Source organism: Phoxinus phoxinus (genome assembly GCF_949152265.1).
Source record: "Phoxinus phoxinus genome assembly, chromosome: 3".
Lineage (NCBI taxonomy): Eukaryota > Metazoa > Chordata > Actinopteri > Cypriniformes > Leuciscidae > Phoxinus > Phoxinus phoxinus.
This window is the reverse complement of record NC_136878.1, coordinates 16,015,495-16,036,661: the sequence shown is the minus strand read 5'-3', so window position 1 is coordinate 16,036,661 and position 21,167 is coordinate 16,015,495. Positions and strand designations below refer to the sequence as shown.

General features: G+C 40.7%; 1 protein-coding gene across 8 annotated transcripts in view; it reads right to left on the bottom strand.

The window, feature by feature from the left end:
* The window catches only part of unc5db (unc-5 netrin receptor Db), a 220,024-nt gene that overhangs the window by 92,095 nt on the left and 106,762 nt on the right, over positions 1–21,167 (bottom strand). The window contains exon 1 of one of the 8 annotated variants that reach the window (XM_079605689.1): positions 5,487–5,514. The exons of the other annotated variants lie outside the window; for them this stretch is intronic. The gene's annotated coding sequence lies outside the window, so the exon portion shown is untranslated. Of the gene's footprint in view, positions 1–5,486; positions 5,515–21,167 lie in introns of those variants that run through there. 8 annotated transcript variants of the gene reach the window in all.

The following is a 21,167-nucleotide window of genomic DNA, read 5'->3' as shown; positions in this document are numbered from 1 at the left end:
CAATAAAATCTATTTATTTTTCTGAGAACTTTCAGTTAGTCAAGGACAAAGGGAAAATGGAAAATTCAAACAGCGAAAAAAAAAAGTTGCTGAGGAGCCTTTATTGCTCTATATTAAAAGCTTTCATGTTGGAAATGAACCATTAAAAAGCCAGACCACTTCAATGCCACACAGAGGCTAAACTATAGTTCATAATTTTGCTTTTGAAAGAAAAACATTTTTCCAGCCAGCATGCATTAAATTGATCAAAAGTAGCAGTAAAGACTTTTATACTGTTATAAAAAAAATCTATTTAAAATAAAAGCCGTTTAATAAAGTTTAAAAAACTTAAAGGGGTGGTTGAGTATGATTTCACTTTTCTAACTTAGTGTGAAATGTTGCTGTTTGAGCATAAACAACATCTGCAAAGTTACAATGCTCAAAGTTCAAAGCAAAGGAAGATATTTGCTTTTAAAATAAAAGGACTACAACAAACGGCTGGTATGGACTACACGACATTCCTCACGGGTTAGTGACATCACCAACACTAAAATTTACATAAACCCCGCCCCCGGGAACACGCAGTCCATGTTGAGAAGAGGAAAAGTTGTTGTATAAGAGTACATTTGTGAGTCAGCTCAAACTTTAGCATCCATCTTTTCACATACAATAGAAGGTCAATCTGTGTGCATCTCACAACAGTTCCTATACGAGTGATTTATAGATTACCATGACAGAATATCATAATTGAAGATAGTTAACTCCACATCAGCAACATAAATTCATCAACTAACCATTCAGAGACTGTTGCATTACATGTTGTCACTTCTTCTTGAGTCTCTCTATCTTTGTCTGACTCCGTTTTAACATTAAAGGCAGAACAGTTTCTGTCATTTTAGTGTGTCTGCGTGAGGTAATCACAGCTACACACACACACACACACACACACACACACACACACACACTCACACTCACTCACACACACACACGAAACCCCGCCCTCTGCAGCAGCTCATTTGCATTTGAAGGGCCAGGCACAAAACTGCGTTTTTGCAAACCCTCAAAAAGTGACAACTTTAACATGCTTTATAAAAATATCTGTGGAGTATTTTGTTCTAAAACTTTACACACACACTCTGGGGACCTCAGATATTTATTTTACATCTTGTGAAAAGGGCATTTTACCACTCCTTTAATAAATAATCAACTTTAATTAATATTTTTTTTCTTAAATGTATCAAATGTTTACCAAAAATATTAGTACAAATGTTTTCAACATTGATAGGAAATGTTTCTTAAACACCAAATCGGCATTACAATGATTTAAGACTAATTGCAATCACAAAAATAAATTACATATATACAAATGACAATAATATTAAAATAGAAAACAGTTATTTTAAAATGTCTTGGTATGGTATAAAAAGACATTATAAAAAAATATTGGCAACTCAAAACTTTTTGAACGGTTGTATTAATGTATGTCATTAAATGAATGATTTTGTTATCAAAATGTTTACCAAAAATATTAGTACAAATGTTTTCAACATTGATAGTAAATGTTTCTTGAACACCAAATCGGCATTACAATGATTTCAGGACTAATTGCAATCACAAAAATAAATTACATATACAAATGAAAACAGTCATTTTAAAATGTCTTGGTAAGTATAAAAGACATTTAAAAAAATATCTTGGCAACTCAAAACTTTTTGAACAGTTGTATTAATGTATGTCATCAACTGAATGATTTTGTTATCAAGTCACCCGCCACATTAAGAAGCATGTGAGAACAAAATCACTGTATACTCCTGAAGATAAAAATGAATGTGAAAGCGCATTGTTAAAAATAAATACTGGAAGAAAAAAAATATCTAAACATTGTTAAAATTAATAAGGTATTCAACTGAACTTACAGTTTTCAGAAAATATAGCAAATTGTTGTTGTTGGGCTTTTTCTATATGAGGTTTATTGTTTGAAATAACCTAAGGAAATCCATATGCCAATGGGTGAGGAAAAATAATTGAGCAATTGCACTTCTTATGTAAATTTATATAATACTAGATGAAGGAAAAAAATAAAATACTGATATAAAATACTGACAATAGGAAAAATACTATTTTGCAATTAATGCAAACCACAGAGAGAATGCAAACCACTCAAGCTTGCGACATAATGAGACTAAGATAAACTGTGTATGTGTATTCAGCACCTTTAACGCAGTGTTGTTGAACTGCAGCGCACTGTACACAAAGGGAACAGGTGTGAACCCTGAGAAGTTCTGCACAATGGGTTTTTGTGGGTAAGCATTGTCATGACATTGCATCATTGCCCTGCTGAAACTTACACAGATAAAAACCAGCTGCTTACTGGTACCAGAAAACAAAGTTGAGGATGGATAATGAGGACTGAATGCTGCTTTTTTTAAATGACACCAAGATACTTGAGCCTCAAGAGACCACAATGACAGTTCTCGTCATTGCTCTTGCACCAGGCCGCTGGAAAGCTCCCTAGCATCTCTGGACCACAGCTGTGGCACAGGGTCATTGAAAGTTGGCTGTTTTGTAGCCTGTGAGCCGTAGAGTCCCAATTAAACAGCCCCACCTGTTCTCCAGAGGTTCAGCGACCCATCTGTCAGCCTGCTGCCCTGCTACAGACAGCTCACCTGCTGCAAATGACTTGTGTGAGGCTTGTGTGTGCTCTAGGTCTCTAAAATCATCACAATTTCCAAATGCTCCCTGTCTCCCGCTGACAGCACTTTGCTAACTCTCATATGAAAGAAGCATTTCCAGGAATTAACATCTGTTAAGCAGTTACAAAAGATGCCCCAAGGGAGCTTTTTAAAACTTCTGTAGATCAACACTCTGGGGCTCAGGGAGAAGTTGTTGATTGGTATCCATTCAGTCACAACAAGGAGATACATAAAAAAGTAAACTAACAAAAAGACATTCAAAAAAATCAGAAATGAGAATAACATCTAATGCTGTGTGCACCAAACGAGAGTTTAATTATTTGCGCGAGTAGATTACATACAAAGTCAATGCAAAGATGTGAACAATAGACGCAAACTGGGCGACGCGGTTGCCGTGAACGCTCGATATTCGCCTCAATCGAGTCTTCCGTGCAAGTAGAGAAATTTCTACTCGAGCATAAAATTCGCATGACGCGTTGTCGCGCAAGCCAATCAGTTAACAGCTTTTTGATAAGTCCGTGCACTGTGCACCTGTCATCCTCAAGTAGTGCTGGAAACGGCTTTCATTCAGGAGCAGTTCCTGGAGTAGACGGTCCATTTTAATTAGTTGTGTGCGCCTCTGGATGGAGCTGTGAACCCAGAGACCTTGGCGTTTCGGAGTTCCACAATGGATACAGTGCCGGGAGAGTAGTTATTTCCAACATGGTTGATGATTTTTTTTTTGTCTATGTTTATTGTTGTTGATGTTGATGTGGGTGACACATCTGTTGATTTATTTGTACTCTTATGAACTTTTGGTTATGAACTTTTGGTTATAGTCCGTTTCCTTTGTTCCTAGTTTTTTAGCTGGCAGTCATCAGTTTCCATGGACACTCAATCATCACAGCTGTTATTATCACTGTGTATTCCTGTGTTCTCAGTTGTCTTCAGTTGTCCGGTATTGTCGTGTATTACACGCTGTTACGTTACCTGTTCTTCATCTGTGGACTATTGAGTTTGTTTTATAATAAATACCTTTGTTTTGAACATTTTCAATGCTCATCTTTATCATCTAGACCTTAACGTTACAATAGTAGAGGCCACAAGGTTTAAAAAAAATGTGAAAATACAGTTCAGGTCAAAGGGTCGGTAAGAACCAGAGATTTCTGGCACGGCTCTGGGCACGACAACACAGCAAGCTCAATCCCACAGGCTTACTGGACAACCCTGTTTGATGACATAATGATGTACGAGTACCCATTCAACTCTCCTTTTTCTCCTTGCTCTAAGGAGCAGGTGTGCAGATCAGTGCCTCTTGATCTGTCAGTATAAATACAAAAATAGCCATTACAATTCAGCTGAGACTGAGACTCCAATGACCAAACCATTGACCTCGAAATTGACCTTGACCAGCATTTCAAGGTTCCTGACATTTATAATTAAACTAAAAGCCTCTCAAGGTGAACTGGTCAATGGTAGTATCCCAGATCTCCATTCTATGATCATTAAAGCGATAGTTCACCTGAAAGAAAGGAGCATTTTCATCCAACATCCAGTATTTTAAAGTAACCCTCTTATCTTCTCATGGTACTGTATTGAACCATATGTTGTATTGAACCATATGTTGCATTTTACGCCCGTTGTTTGGACAGTTGTTGTTTTCTACAGTAAGTTATGCCCGATGATCCAGGGTCAGAGTCAAAAACACTGAACTTTTTTTTCTGATTTTGTTACTGACTGTTTAGTTAAGCTACCGGTAGCTGTTTTTGCTGTGGTATTAAATTGGAATTGAGAATTGTTACATTTTGCTGGTATCTAAAAGTTTGTTTTATTTATTAATTAAGATACAAGATTACATGGGTCAAAAACATATATAAAGATGTATTATTCTTTATCTTTAAGTTATATTTAAAGAATACTAGAGAAAATGCATTTGAAAAAATTATACATGATTTGTGATCAATATTTACATTTACATTTAATCATTTAGCAGACGCTTTTATCCAAAACATTATTAACATTATTTTAAAGAATAATCAAAACCCAGCGAATAGTGTATTGATTAAATTCAGGATTCATTGAGATTCACAATTCACAATTTTTTTTTCAAATGCATTTTTTCTATTTTATTTTTTAAAGAATGCCAACCCAAAAATGCACAGCCCTATTAACTATTGCTTTAAAAAAAGACAACATTTTCTGAAAATTACATTTGTCATTTTTTTGAAGCTTGATAGCAGTAGTCAACATTCACTTTCACTGTTTGGGAAAAAAAATTAATACTGTTGCACAAAAAACAATTCACAAAGCAACATCTTTTTTGGCTTAACTATCCCTTTAACAGATCTAGACTACTAGCATTAAAATATCCTAGCTACTTTAGCAGAGCTACTCTGAGAAAACGGACCTTTAAAAAAACAAAACAAAAAAGAGAAAAACAAACAAAAAGCAAGAGAAGAACTACTGCAACCCAATTATTTCCCCTTATCTCAACAACCCCAGAGTAAAAACAGACAACAGAAGCACCTTTAGATATCCAACTCCATTCAATGTAATCCCTCTATCCCCATTCTACTGTCGTCAACATGCTTGCTCAGTGTTCTTCATATCAGCCGTAAGTTCCAGTGAAAGTGCATCACTGAGAGTTTTCCATTGTGGTTTGTGGTCGGTGGTGGTGGTGTGAGTATGCAGTGTCAGCATGTTGTGCCGTAATGAGGCTGTACAACTACACAGAACCTATCACCAACCACCAGCCAATGTTCGCAAACTGGTGCCTCAAGTAATTACCCCTTCAGCCCTATGGATCAGCCCACCTAGCTTTCAATGTAAACACACCTCACTCGCCACTCTCAGAAAAAGACTGGTCCAATAGGTGGTTTCTCCTGAACATGTAACCTGCAAATATAGAATACGATTCAGTGGGCAGACTTGCCTTTAATAGGAGCAGTTTTCCATTTTTACTCAACATGCCCCATTACCCAACACAAACTCAGGCACAAAAGGAGACACGTTTCATTAGGTAACAGGTTCGGTTTGCCCCAGTGCAGTAATTGTGATGTGACCAGAGCCATCATAATCAGGTCCATCCCTGTGGCCCTTTAGCAGAGGTTCTGTAAAGAGCAGGGAACATGGAACAGAGCGCAAACAAGGGAAGCGATGGAGAGGGCCCCTGGCACAGACAAGGGTGGTGGAAGAAGATACAATCTTATTACAATATAGAGCATCGCTGTTGATCTGCACTAATTATGTCCACTGAGTTTATAATATCCATATATACTATTATTGTGAATATTATTGTTACTTGTTCATCATTGTGTCAGTGTTTTATTTGCTGACTTTAGCTAGCTTCTTTGCATGAAGAACAACATATCCACGAAACGCGTTTGTACGTTTAGGGCCACAGTCGAAACATGTCGCCGCAAAATGGCACATGTCAATGTAAGGGGACCCGCGGTTTATGTAGATAGAAATGGCTCATTCTTAGGTAATAAAAACATAACGGTTCATTAAGGTCTTTATTCACCACTGAAAACAGTTAAGTATATTATATTGCATTGTTGTCTACAGATCATCCTAAATATTACACAATGCACCTTTAAAAAAACAATTTATATATATATTCTTTGTAAGAAGCCACATCATCTGACAAAGGAGTGCTCAACTGTTATTATGAGGGAGTAAAAAAACGTAAATGTCGTCTTTTGTTGGACAAGAGGTTCATAAATGCTTCCCATGTTCAGAAAGATGTTTGACGTGTTATAAGCGACTGTGCTTTCAGATGGAGCAGCATTTCCTACTGATCACAGAGCCGTGCTTCACTGACAAGCTGCGCATAATAAAAATATTCGCAGCCTTTGCGATTTCATAATCACAATAAGCCAAATCGGTTTAAGCGCGATTTCAGGTTATTTGAGATTAATCATGCAGCCGTTTTGAAAGGTATATCTAAACTACTGCCATGGGAAATAAATAAAACTGCATGCAGAAAGAAAACGGGAGGAAACAAGACAATGTTACAGAGAGGGGGGGAAATGCTGAAAGACAGCGATGGCATAAATTTAGCTGAAAAATAAACCAAGCATGGCCGTTTAATTGGCCTCTCTAACTTGTCCAGTCTAAAATCTCTAGGGAGCCAGAAAGCCCCTCATTTAGACAGCCATCAGAGAGAGAGAGAGAGAGAGAGAGAGAGAGAGAGAGAGAGAGAGAGAGAGAGAGAGAGAGAGAGAGAGAGAGAGAGAGAGAGAGAGAGAGAGAGAGAGAGAGAGAGAGAGAGAGAGAGAGAGAGAGAGAGAGAGAGAGAGAGAGAGAGAGAGAGAGAGAGAGACAAAACACAAAAACGTCTGATTTACTCTTCACAGGCATTGGAGAATGTTCACATGTAGTTCGTTCTCTCCTACAACCAACGAGGAGGCCATCACTAGTCACATCAGACAGATACTGGCTGTCAATATCTATACATACAGAAAACACCATTTCAGTTATTTCTCTAAAGTGATTGGCTGATGATTAAACAGGTTGTAGGTTGTGGGTTGGCGGGGGGATACTTGTTGTAGAATGGGGGGGGGGGTATACTTGCACTGAAGGAATGATCTTTTTTGACTTGAGCCAATGTGAAACTACCTAGCAATCACACAGAACAGCTTAGCAATGCCCTAGCAATCATTCAGAACACCCCAGCTCCCCTTAGCCTTGCAGCTGTGAGTTTTCCAAAGACAAACACCACTCATTTGTAAGTATTACTATACTTACTATGTCCACATATTACTCCTGTACTTGCCTCTCTACACTGGCTACTGGTCAAGTTCCATGCTGATTTTAAGATTTTGCTTTTTGTTTTTAAAGTTCTACAGGGATGTGCTCCCCAGTATATTGTAATGTCCTTACTCCATATACCGGTACTACGATCTCTTCAGTCATCAAATCAATTTCTCCTCTCAGTCTGTCGTTCACATCTTAAAACTAAAGGTGAGCGGGCATTTTCTATGGCTGCTCCAATGCTCTGGAATAGTCTTCCCTTTTGCATAAGATCTCACCCTTCTATTTCTATGTTTAAATCCTCTTTGAAGACTTATTTTTATTATTTATGTTTTAATTCTGTTTGAGGGTGTATAATTTGTCCAATTGGTTTTTCAGATGTTTTTTTATGTTCCAAGTATGTTCTTTATTTGTTGTACAGCACTTCTGTTTTCAACATCTGTTGTTTTAAATGTGCTTTATAAATTAATTAACTAAACTAAAACTATTTACCTTTGTTCAGTGTTTTGAACAACAGTACAACTCTCTATTGTTAAACCAAACAATGTTTTACAGCTGTGAAGCACTAGAAGATTTATTTGGAGTGAGTGTTGATATATTGCTCTGATTGGGTTTCATTCCTTGCCATGTTTCCTCTGATTTATCCCCCCCCCCCCCCCCCTTCAATTCCCCCAGTCCCCCTCAGAATCTGTAATCTCAAAACACCTATTGCATTTCTTTGTCTCTCATCCCAACGACTAAGGCTCAAAATAAATATGTCCTCATTGTCGATAAAATGCCACTGTACAGCAATTCTTGTTACAATATGTGGACATACAACAATGTTGAATTGAATTTGTGATTAAATAAAGGACTGCATAGCATTCACTTGTCCTGAATCCTTGATGAAAACTTTTTCTTTCTTTTTTTTTTTTTTTTTCTCATTTTCATTAAATATATGATATCAAAATGAACTCAATACCCAGCAGTACAAATGTTCCCAAAAACCAGTGCAGGGCATTTGGAAACAAAAAAAAAAAAAAAAAAAAAAAAAAAAAAAACATTAGTTACTGACTGCAAAGTGTGGGTCAGTCTCTCAGATTTCTTGGGTGCCTGGTCAATTATAGCCATTTCCTTATATAGAATCTGATAGGCTGCAAAAGTAAATATTACTTATATGAATATTTTATGTAAATTTCCTTATATAAAATTCCATCTTTCTGTTGGCTTCTGGTCCTAATGAAGTCTAACACTGTGCCATTGTGCATCCGCTGTGAAACGCGACTTCCTATTCCGTCTGTGAACAGAGGAAGTCAACTTATTGGCATTCAAATGTCCCAAACATTATCTTGCAGCTGGCATAAACTCATTCTCACTTTTCCACGGCAAGGCAGATCAGATTCCAGCCTTCATTAGTTATTCATTGCTTCTGATGTCCAAGCAGCTGGTCAATCATGAACAATATGTTACGAATCACTAAACTCTCAGAGCAGCACGATGTAACCAAAATGATTATGATAGCTTGAAGAAAATCCCATCTCACTTTATACTAAAAGCAACGATTCATATAGAGTGCTGACATTGCTTTTAAATCCTTCAAGAACCGAGTATTTGAATAATTCAAAAGAATAAAGGAAAAACAAAAACAAAGTAATAAACAGGACGAGGGTGTTTGAGGCATGATGAACTGAAATAAACATCTCTTATGAGAAATGTACACATTCACATGCATGCACATGCACATACATCAGCATACATACATCTTCATCAGCCACCATGGCTCAGTTATCTGATATTCCCATTCAAATGTCTGCAGCGAACAACTCAAGTGTCATAGAGGTGTGAAAAACTCAAAGGTATGAGATTTTAACGGAGCAAGAAAAATCCATTAGACTCAAACTCGTACGCTTTTCCCAGAGCAGTGTGAACGACAAAAAGGATTAAACTTTAATTATGGAGCCACACTCCATTCTACCTCAAGGCTTTAGACCAGCCCTACACCTCTCTCTTTCTCACCCTCTCTCTATAGGCAATGCAGTACAAAATATGTTAATATGAGAGTGGTGGATGGAACATCACCTCAGGATTATTCTCAAGTAACACAGATGAATCTCATCAAGGAGGAGGACAACAGATGGATGCGGTACCACGCTCCAAGACAGAATCCATAAGAAAGTGAGCAGAGATACTAATAACATTGGGAGGAGAAAGTAATTAGAAATCATAGATGTAGGTGTATCATAGAAATGGAGGAGTCTTCCATGCCTCTTTCCGTCAGGGCTGTTGTAAAGAAAAAAACATATTTGCTTCAATGTGCTTTTGTAGCTGTGGGGCTCTACACCGTCAGTTTTCTTAGGGGTGTAATGAAAACACACAAATAGGCCACAATTGTAACAGATTTGTCAGCAACCTCTGTCCTGACTTATGTTATAGCCTGATGCCCGGAAACCTGGTACAATAAGATTCAATAAGATTCCTCCATTAAATCTGAGTTAAGATGAAGTGGCAGGAGGGTAAACCAAGCACGGTCAGCTAGACTGATTATATTACAGTGTAATCATTGCGGTTTAAATCAATCACTCTCTGCTTGATGAGTTCAATTACTTTGTCCATACATTTGTATGATATTGCTTAGCTGGAAATTACACATTTGGAAAATTCAAAGAGACAGTCAGACACCGTTTTATTAAATCAATGAGAAAGCAATTATTTATGAAGTTTGAAGGACAAAGAAGGCAAAATCAATAAATAAAAAAAGCCCATGCAAAACTCACTGCCACAATGCCAAGGTGTTTTGTTTGGTTGCTAGGATGTTCTCCGTGGTTGCTATGTGGTTTCATACTGAACCAAGTCAAAAGAGGCCAAGTCTGTGATATTATGGTCCCTAGACCATAGCAAAGCATTCCTCAAAAGCTTAATACTCAAAATCACTCTTAGCTAGCACCACTATTTAGAAAATTAACAGATGATACATTCACATACGAAGCACTCAGTAGATGTTACATAATTCAAAAAGGAAAAGCTAAAATAAATCATTAGTTCATTGTAACATGAAGTCAAAATGAAGATATATGTACTATCAGTATAAATGAAACTGTCAAACAAACCCCCGAAACATTAAGACACAAAGAGAAGAGAGAAGCTCAGGCAGATGCCTCTCTGAAGTCTTTGGAGCTCCATTGAAGAGCTGTCAAGAATTTGCTCAAATGAACTTCATCTGTCTCTACACCATGTCAAAACAAAGTTGATTTCAATAAATTTATCTGACTGCTTAACTCTCTTCGGAGTCGGTTCTGAAACAAAATCTTGTTAGCTGGTCTGGCATCAGGTCTTTTTTTATTATATTCTCTCTGTGCAGTCACTGTGGGTAATGGAGGAGATCATTTGAATATATCTACATGACTGTGTCCTTTAAAAAAGCAAGGGAATCAGGGCAAGTGTGAGAATGTTTCTGTGAGACAGGCAATCTGACAGACAAGTTCTGTCATAACTCCCCTGAGCCGCTCCTTTTAAAACATGCGTCACAAACACGGTCAGCCCTCTTAATACTCCTGGTTTGTATATACATCTCCAAAAATATATTTAAACAGCCCCAAGCTACCAGAAAGCATATCAGCGAGACAGCAATAAAAATAAGGGAAATAGATAGGAGCTAAAAAGAAAGTAAGGGTAAGACATGCCAGGAATATCTGTATACTGCTCTAAGGAATGATGTGCAGACTCAAACTGCTTGGTCAAGTAAGAGTAATGACCAAAACTCGTCTGGTCGAGTTTTATTAGACAACCCAGTATTTGTGAAAATATGTAGTTTTGCACAATAACTAAATAATTGAAATTATTAAGACCTATAATATAATACAAATACAAAATAAAATAAAAATAAAAAAACATGCATTCACTACAATTTAAAAGTTTGGGGTCAGTAATGTAATACTTTATATCAATATAGTTAATAATTAATATTTTTATTAAGCAAGGACGCCGCATCAAACAGATCAAAAGTAGTCAGAACAATGCTCTGTTTTAATTTTGCTTTAATTCTTGTTCCCCATTTCCATTTTGCCTGAGTTCTTGATGCTAGTTTGCTACCATGGTTGCTGATTGGAGTTACGCACCTGTTCCATGTTGCGTTGATTACATCCTTGTACATTTAAGCCTTGAGTTTAGTTCTGCACCAATCATTATTTTTTTAATGGGCGATTCAGATTTTTTTAAAAGCTCTATAACATATATTTGCTGTATAACAGGCAAACTGGCCTTAAACCAAAAATATCTGAAGCCATTTGAAATTAGAGGCAACCACTGCATTTCACGATCCAAACAAAGATGCTACTACATTGGTTCTGAAAAAAGTAGGTGGCACTTATTTATGGAACAGCTGCGGTACTGCTGTACACAAAGCAGCGCTGTACTTATAAATACTACATTATGCATAGGTAAGAGGAAAAGAAAATGCCATCGAAACTTTTCTAAAGACAGTCCGTTCCCTTCAGAGATGCATTCATATAAACCCCCATCCCCAATTCAATATTTTTATTCCTATATTTCGAGCATTGTGAACAGTGAGCTTGCTGTGTCCGGTACAGTATTTTCTCTGCTGGCGTGTCTGTGTTTCTCTTCAGCGTGTCCCAACTCAGGCCAGTGTTAACGTCCTCTTTACAGACTTCGTAATATTTCCAAACAAATTATATTTTGGGAAATTATTGCAATGCACTTTCTGTGCAAGTCCAGAATAGAGATCGGCCAAAATAAAAATAAAAACCAATCAAAAATGATTTTGTGTTTGGAGCAAAAACCGTCTGGTTCCGATGTATGGCCGGTCGACCAGAGTAAGAGTTCCTTCTGTTCATTGTTCGGTGTCAATGATAATGACAGTAAGTGGTTCTTATCTCATGCATCATCCCTCATGTGGATTATAACTAACCACAACCATAAAGCCAGCAGCCAAATCACCCATTAGCCCAAGACCGGTTGCCCACTGAAGTTAAGCAGGGCTGAGCCTGGTGAGTACCTGGATGGGAGACCTCCTGAGAAAACTAGGTTGCTGCTGGATGAGGTGTTAGTGAGGCCAGCAGGGGGTGCTCACCCTGTGGTCTGTGTGGGTCCTAACGCCCCGGTATAGTGACGGAGACACTATATTGTCAAAGAGTACCGTCCTTCGGATGAGACGTTAAACCGAGGTCTTGACTCTCTGTCGTCATTAAAAATTCAGATTTTTAGCCCCTTGGCCAAATTTGCCCCTTGGCCTCTGTCCATCATGGCCTCCTTATCATCCTCATATACTGATTGGCTTCATCACTGTCTCCTCTCCACCAGTAAGCTGGTGTGTGGTGGGCGTTCTGGCGCAATATGGCTGCCGTCGCATCATCCAGGTGGATGCTGCACATTGGTGGTGGTTGAGGAGGGTCCCCCCTTCCATATGTGAAGCGCTTTGAGGTCCCAGAAAAAAGCGCTATATAAATGTAACAAATTATTGAATTATTAATTATTATAAACACTGTAAAGTCATTTACAGTTTTACAAAACATTTTCTATTTCAAACAAATGCTGTTCTTTTGCAATTTCCATTTTTAAAAAAAAACTGAAAAGAACCATCATGCTTTCCAAATAAAAATGAAGCAGCACAACTGTTTTCAATTCAATATCTATAATAATAGCATCAAATCAGCATATTTAAATGGTTTCTGAAGGATCATGTCACCCTGCAATGGAGTAGAGTAATGGCTGCTGAAAATCCAATAAAAATAAATAAATGTCATACTAATACACTTCAAGGGACAAAATGTAGGAATTACTCCCATCTAGTGGTGAATTTGTATTTTGCATTCAAACTAATTTTGCTCTCCTGCGCCTCGCTTTTTCAAATGCGCGTTGCATCTACGGTAGGCGATATGTACCAAAAAGCTTTGACAGGATGTCTTCTAATAGCACTTCGTCAAGTTTTCCTTCAGGTGAACAGGTGTGTTATTTCAAACAAACTGCAACATGACAACAAACAAACGAATGTTACAGTATGAATTACTGACTGTGAAAAACATGAAATATTGTAATTAGTAGTTATGCCTTCTTTATTCGTTATATTTTCTGAATTATGTTCATTGTTAGATATCATCATCAGATGATTCAACAATAGGGAGAGGAAGAGGTAGAGGTAGAGGACAGAGAGGCAGTGGATCAGTGGGATCTAGGCGAGGAGGTGGACGACGAGGAAGAGGAGGAGAGCGAGAGTCAATACCACGACAAAGATGCCCGGCAGCTACAAGAGACGATCTTGATAGAATTGAAAGTTTACAAAAGGCAGAGAAGAGAAGCGACCGAGGTTTGTACAATTTATGTCTAGCAATAGCAAAGAATTTTCATTGTCTGTACAGTTCTATGCACGTAGCAAATTATTCACAACTTGAGCTAATGGATTGTTTTTGAAAAAGGAGAGCTATATAAAATGTTATAGAGAGTACCGTTTTATTTTGCACACAAATAAAATTTTATTTTGTCAACATTGATACATGAGATCCCTTCTGTTATGAACTGCTCCGAGACGAGGTTTTAGATCCAAACGCAGCTTTATTGTATGGGGCAATCCAGAGGCGTAATCCAATGTACAGGCAAGGGTCATACACAGACAGGCAGTCAAACAAAGAAACAAACAAACAAACAAACAAAACAGGCAGGGACCAGAGGCAAGAGAGTAATCCAGGGACCAGAGGCAAGAGAGTAATCCAGGGACCAGAGAATGATATCCAAAAACCAAATGACAAGAAACCAGGGAAAACGCTCGGAATTGCAGTGAAACACTAGACAAGACTTCGCGGTGAGTGAATGAAATGACATGGTATAAATAGACAGACTAACAGGATGATGAGACAGGTGAATGCAATCAGTGAATGAGGTACAGGTGAATGTGATCAATGATAAGTGATGATGAGTCCGGGGAGTGAGTATGGGAAATGTAGTTTGTGAGTGATAGTCTTATGTGGAGTGCCCTCTGGTGGCTCTCAAGGGCACTCCAGCTGGTGACCGTTACATAGCCCCCCCTTTAAGGAGCGGATTCCAGACGCTCCAAAAACTGTCCAGGAGGGTGGTGTAGCGGAGGCGGACCCGGGGGCGGGATGGAGGGCCAGGACCGTGGAGCAGAAGAGGGCCTGGAGATTGAGGCTGGACAGACGGCCAGAGCGGAGCAGGCTGTGCAGGCGACCAGGGCGGAGCAGGCTGTGCAGGCGACCAGGGCGGAGCAGGCTGTGCAGGCGACCAGGGCGGAGCAGGCTGTGCAGGCGACCAGGGCGGAGCAGGCTGTGCAAGAGGCCAGGGTGGAGCAGGACCCTCGGGCGGCCACGGCGGTGAAGACCCCTCGGGCGGCCACGGCGGTGAAGACCCCTCGGGCGGCCACGGCGGTGAAGACCCCTCGGGCGGCCACGGCGGTGAAGACCCCTCGGGCGGCCACGGCGGTGAAGACCCCTCGGGCAGCCACGGCGGTGAAGACCCCTCGGGCAGCCACGGCGGTGAAGACCCCTCGGGCGGCCACGGCGGAGAAGACCCCTCGGGCGGCCACGGCGGAGAAGACTGTGCAGGCGGCCGGGACAGGGCAGGTCCTTTGGGCGGCCATGGCGGAGACGACCACTCGGGTGACCACGGCACAGGAACAGAACCAGGAACAGCGACAGACACCGGCTCAGGAACAGCGACAGACACCGGCTCAGGAACAGCGACAGACACCGGCTCAGGAACAGCGACAGACACCGGCTCAGGAACAGCGACAGACACCGGCTCAGGAACAGCGACAGACACCGGCTCAGGAACAGGCTCTGGGGATGCGGTGGCCATCTTGTCCGAAGACACAGGCGTGGAGTCGACCATCTTGTCCGAAGACACAGGCGTGGAGTCGGCCATCTTGTCCGAAGACACAGGCGTGGAGTCGGCCATCTTGTCCGAAGACACAGGCGTGGAGTCGGCCATCTTGTCCGAAGACACAGGCGTGGAGTCGGCCATCTTGTCCGAAGACACAGGCGTGGAGTCGGCCATCTTGTCCGAAGACACAGGCGTGGAGTCGGCCATCTTGTCCGAAGACACAGGCGTGGAGTCGGCCATCTTGTCCGAAGACACAGGCTCAGAAAGAGGAAGAGATTCAGGTTCAGGCTCAAGCACAGATTCAGTCTCGGCGGGACGAGACTCTGGATCGGCTTCTGGCTCTGGCTCGGCAGGACTGACGTGAAGCTCTGGCTCTGGCTCGGCAGGACTGACGTGAAGCTCTGGCTCTGGCTCGGCAGGACTGACGTGGACAGTCTCTGGATCGGCAGACGTGACGTGGACAGTCTCTGGATCTGCAGACGTGACGTGGACAGTCTCTGGATCGGCAGACGTGACGTGGACAGTCTCTGGATCGGCAGACGTGACGTGGACAGTCTCTGGATCGGCAGACGTGACGTGGACAGTCTCTGGATCGGCAGACGTGACGTGGACAGTCTCTGGATCGGCAGACGTGACGTGGACAGTCTCTGGATCGGCAGACGTGACGTGGACAGTCTCTGGATCGGCAGACGTGACGTGGACAGTCTCTGGATCGGCAGACGTGACGTGGACAGTCTCTGGATCGGCAGACGTGACGTGGACAGTCTCTGGATCGGCAGACGTGACGTGGACAGTCTCTGGATCGGCAGACGTGACGTGGACAGTCTCTGGATCGGCAGACGTGACGTGGACAGTCTCTGGATCGGCAGACGTGACGTGGACAGTCTCTGGATCGGCAGACGTGACGTGGACAGTCTCTGGATCGGCAGACGTGACGTGGACAGTCTCTGGATCGGCAGACGTGACGTGGACAGTCTCTGGATCGGCAGACGTGACGTGGACAGTCTCTGGATCGGCAGACGTGACGTGGACAGTCTCTGGATCGGCAGACGTGACGTGGACAGTCTCTGGATCGGCGGTCGCGGCAAGACCAGACCCTGGGATGGTGGTCTCGGCGGAACGAGACTCTGTTCGGACGGCCCTCTTGGCCGTACGTGCTGACATCAGCGGTGGATCCGTCATGTTAGAAATAAGTCCTGGACTCCCATAGACCGATCTGGTGGCAGGCTTTATGGTTGGCGTGATGTGAAGATTCTCAGGCTGGGCAGGCGTGACGTGAAGATCAGACTGAGGGGATACTGCAGGTTCACGGAGCTCCTTCTCCTCCTTGCCCACAGTAAACGATGAACCGCTCAACAACAGGGCCAGGTCTATATATTGATCTAATGTCCCGTGAGGATCATGGTCGGGCATCAATGACCGGAGCGGTTCAGATAATCCTCCGCGGAAAAAGATCATTAAGCACTCGGTGCTCATAGGCGTGAGATGTGCCAGTTCAATAAAATCTGCGACGTAATCTTCGATGGACTGATTCTCCTGACGGAGACGCATGATTTGGACGTCTGGACACATAGTTGGCATGGCTGCTGGATCTCTGTGTGGCGAAGTCTTCTGTTATGAACTGCTCCGAGACGAGGTTTTAGATCCAAACGCAGCTTTATTGTATGGGGCAATCCAGAGGCGTAATCCAATGTACAGGCAAGGGTCATACACAGACAGGCAGTCAAACAAAGAAACAAACAAACAAACAAACAAAACAGGCAGGGACCAGAGGCAAGAGAGTAATCCAGGGACCAGAGGCAAGAGAGTAATCCAGGGACCAGAGAATGATATCCAAAAACCAAATGACAAGAAACCAGGGAAAACGCTCGGAATTGCAGTGAAACACTAGACAAGACTTCGCGGTGAGTGAATGAAATGACATGGTATAAATAGACAGACTAACAGGATGATGAGACAGGTGAATGCAATCAGTGAATGAGGTACAGGTGAATGTGATCAATGATAAGTGATGATGAGTCCGGGGAGTGAGTATGGGAAATGTAGTTTGTGAGTGATAGTCTTATGTGGAGTGCCCTCTGGTGGCTCTCAAGGGCACTCCAGCTGGTGACCGTTACACCTGCAATGCCTCCAGTGCAATATACTGCAAAACATGTTTTTCAGCCTTGTGACTATATAGGTCTATCTAATACAGACCTGGGCATTGTACGGCCCCCGGGCCACATCAGGCCCTCTGGCTATCCTTGACCGGCCCACGTAATGTAATTGGTAAATAAAAGCTGGAGTCCGTAATTTTTTTTTATTTTCTCAATATATAAAAAATTAGATATTGAGTGTGTACATCATGAATCAATGTTCCAAACCGTGTTTGTGTCTTATCCTGAATCACTATGGTACACCTATAATCAGTGTTTATATTCGGACTATTTTAGGCCGGTCGAGTCGGCACCGTTGCAGAGTAACACTGTCCCTGAGTGACTCGTCATAGACATGAGAGAAGTAGTTCCAGCTGCAATGTTCTTCCGCAATACGCATGCAGTTCTGTTTAATAACCGCTAGAGTGCCAAAAGTTATGGACTGCTGTCAAGGCAACTGATTTTGTTTATTTTATTTACGTCAGTCACAGTGTGTGTGACATGCACCTTCACTCAACTGTATTCGCGCTCATGCAGGACAGCGTTCAAGAAATGCGAGTTTACCGTTAGCCCTTAAATATGTCAGCTAAAAAAAGAACGTTTTTGTGAACGTTAATTAAATAGTTATATAATTGTGTGTTGTGTTAATTTAATTAATTTCATTTACTGTTTTTCTTTTTTGAGAGAGATGTAATATATTGGGCAGAACTGAGTCCGGCCCTCTATAACCGCCCCAGTTTCTCATGTGGCCCCTTGGGCAAATTAATTGCCCACCCCTGATCTAATACCTAACTTTTTTGGCGACGATGTTTTCTTCTCCTGTGACGCGGCATATGTATGGTCCATAATAGCAATGCAATTGACTGGCTGGCTCTGAACGAAAACGCGTTGTGGAAACGCGTTGGCTTAGTATTTTTTGTCCCTCTCTGCTATTATAGTTTTGCAAGATGGCGGAACTACAGCCTCCGTGGGAAGCCTCCGTGGACCTACCCGTCCCATGTATATAAAGATAATAAATTCTTCATTTATAAGGATAAGTCAGATAATTGGCTGAGGTATTTGTACACCATTGAGGACATATTTATGAATAAAAATATTGATTTTAGATAATAAAATACATATTGTCCCTTTAAGTACAGAATTATTGATCAAATAAATGCAGCTTCTTTCAAAAACATTGCAAAATATTACTGACTCAACAGTAGCGGACATACTGTATGATAATATACATCATTTCAATTATTTAAGAATTAACAGGCCTTTGATTTCGATTAGACCAGAGCAGAAATGCGCAGTGGAAACATCAAGCCAAGGCAGAACAAATGATGTGTGTGAGCAATAAAGTACTGACTATTAAAACCTGCTGAACCTCATCTTGGGCTCAAAATCACTTAAGAGTCATTCAACTTTGACAGCAGTATAACTATTAGCCTGTTAATAAAATCCCAGCATGCATCTGTGTTAATGAATCTATCAAGTAGCTCAATGGACTGTAACTAAAACAAATAAAAGTGCAAATGCAGGCTCCAGATCTTATCTATTTTTATATTTATTTTTCATTTCTCTCTCAATACATGCAGTGATTTTTTACAGATTGAATAATGGGTATAATTAGGACTGCAAGACATATGCTGATTGGCACAGCCAGTCTAATACTGATTTAATGTGATTGTTATGACACACCTCATTCATCTTGATATGGCTGCTGAAGCGGTGAATGACGCTTTGATATATGGGGATCAAGATTTATTATCATAAAGAATCATGTTTAGATGTTGGGTATGGGCAATTTATCTTTGTTGGCCATGGATTGTCTCTTTGCATGAAATTTACTGCCACAGTTCTGAATAATGCGATAAGAGGAGTAATTTAACATGTGGTCCTTAAGCATGGTTGACACATGGGGGGCTTTTTACTTTCAAACCACTCTGGCTGGCATCACTTGACAATAGTAAACTCGCACAAACATCTTAAAACGAAAATCACTACTGATAAGAGAGTGGCTCTACAGTCTACCAAATCAACAAAAATGGTTACGAATCAACTTATGTGTTCAATGAAAAAATGCTTGTATAAAAGCAATTTTTAACTGTCTATTTGTCTAAAATGTGTTCTAACATCTCCAAAAGACATTTCAAAAGCTGCAATTTCCCTTTATTTAACTTTGCCACCCACCCTGTGCTGGACTGCATGAATCATATGAGCTTATTCGACAGGTAAAATGCTGCCCAGCACAGCTCCAAAATGAGCCCTCAGAGAGGTCATAATTTAAAACATAACAATTGGTGACCTCCAGAATAACCTTAAAGGAGCCGGAGAGCCACACCAGGAGCACAACACAAATGGCAGTGTTTCTCCCAGGAGGAACAGTTTGTTCTATTGTGTAAAGCAAACATCGTTAGACCCACGGATCCGCAGTGGTGTGGAAATCAGAGAGTAATGTGAGTCCAGGAGGCCGTAGGATATGCAGAGAGGAGATTGTTCCTGTGATTGAGAGGTTGTCTTGGACTAAGCTGGAGCTCCAATTCAAACTGTGCCATGGATTACAGACAAATGTGCCAAACAGCACAGGCCAAATCAGAACACCTCATTGAGCAGCGATTTCTTTCCAGTCTCCCTTTCCTTTTCGTTTTCTCTTTCTCTCTTTTGTTCTTGCACCCAAGCCCTTATTCAATTGGTTTGCCTGACGCATACTGTCCCCATAAGAGGCTTCCAATGAGCATATCCACATTCTATGCTCCTAATTTACTCATTCATTAAATGAGTGATAATTAGCTATGGGTAATCAGTTCAGAGGTAGGACAGAGGTATCATCCTGCACTTTCAATGGTCCATTTGTTTATGGCCATTAGGAAGAGTTGGTTGTAGCTTGTGGTACAATTAACTCTAATGCCCTTACACTCCACAGCATATGGCAGGGAAGCTCTACAATGCTTTGGTAATGGATAAACAGTTTCAGGTCCACGAGAACTACTGGGTATATCAGCATAAATATTCAATAATGATCCCACACAGCAGTTCTTTAAAGAGGAGCATGTTACCTTATTCAGTGTTTTATTTAATTTGACAGGAATGAAAAAGAGTGTGAACGATTGACTACACTCTCTTCAATGGGTTGTACTACTAGTTTGCGTTGATTATTCAGCAGAAGAAAGATTGGGGGAGAAACACATTTCCACACAATCTGTAGACAAAAACTCCAGAAAAAATAAACCTTTATGGAAATTAGATGTGATTTAGGGTCTTTAAACAGTGCATGGTTATTGAAGAGACTGCAAGTCTATCCCTTATATACTCAATTACCTTACTGTCAAAAATTAAATACGGTGCTACTGTGAATAAGGCCATGTTACACCTTTTTGTTTTTTTTACTTTGTTTATATTTTTAATGAGGGTGATGATTTGATAGTCAGAAATCATTTATTTCTCAGTGTTTCTGGAATTGTACATGTACGGTTACTTATTTTGAATTTTTTCCCATTCAAAAGTTTGGGGTCGGTAAGATGTTGTAATGTTTTTGAAAGTACAATCTTATGTTTACCAAGGCTTCATTCATTTGATCAAATATAGTAAACTGTAACATTTAAAATATTGTATTTTCTATTTTTACTGTGTGCTACAATATATTATTTTTCTTTGGTGGCAATTCGGAATTTTTAGCAGCCATTTCTCCAATCTTCAGTGTCCCATCTTTCAGAAATCATTAAATATACTGATTTTGTGCTCAACAGCATTTTCTTTGTAAACAGAACAGTAATCATTTCTTTTTTCAAATCTTACTGTCCCCACACTTTTGATCACT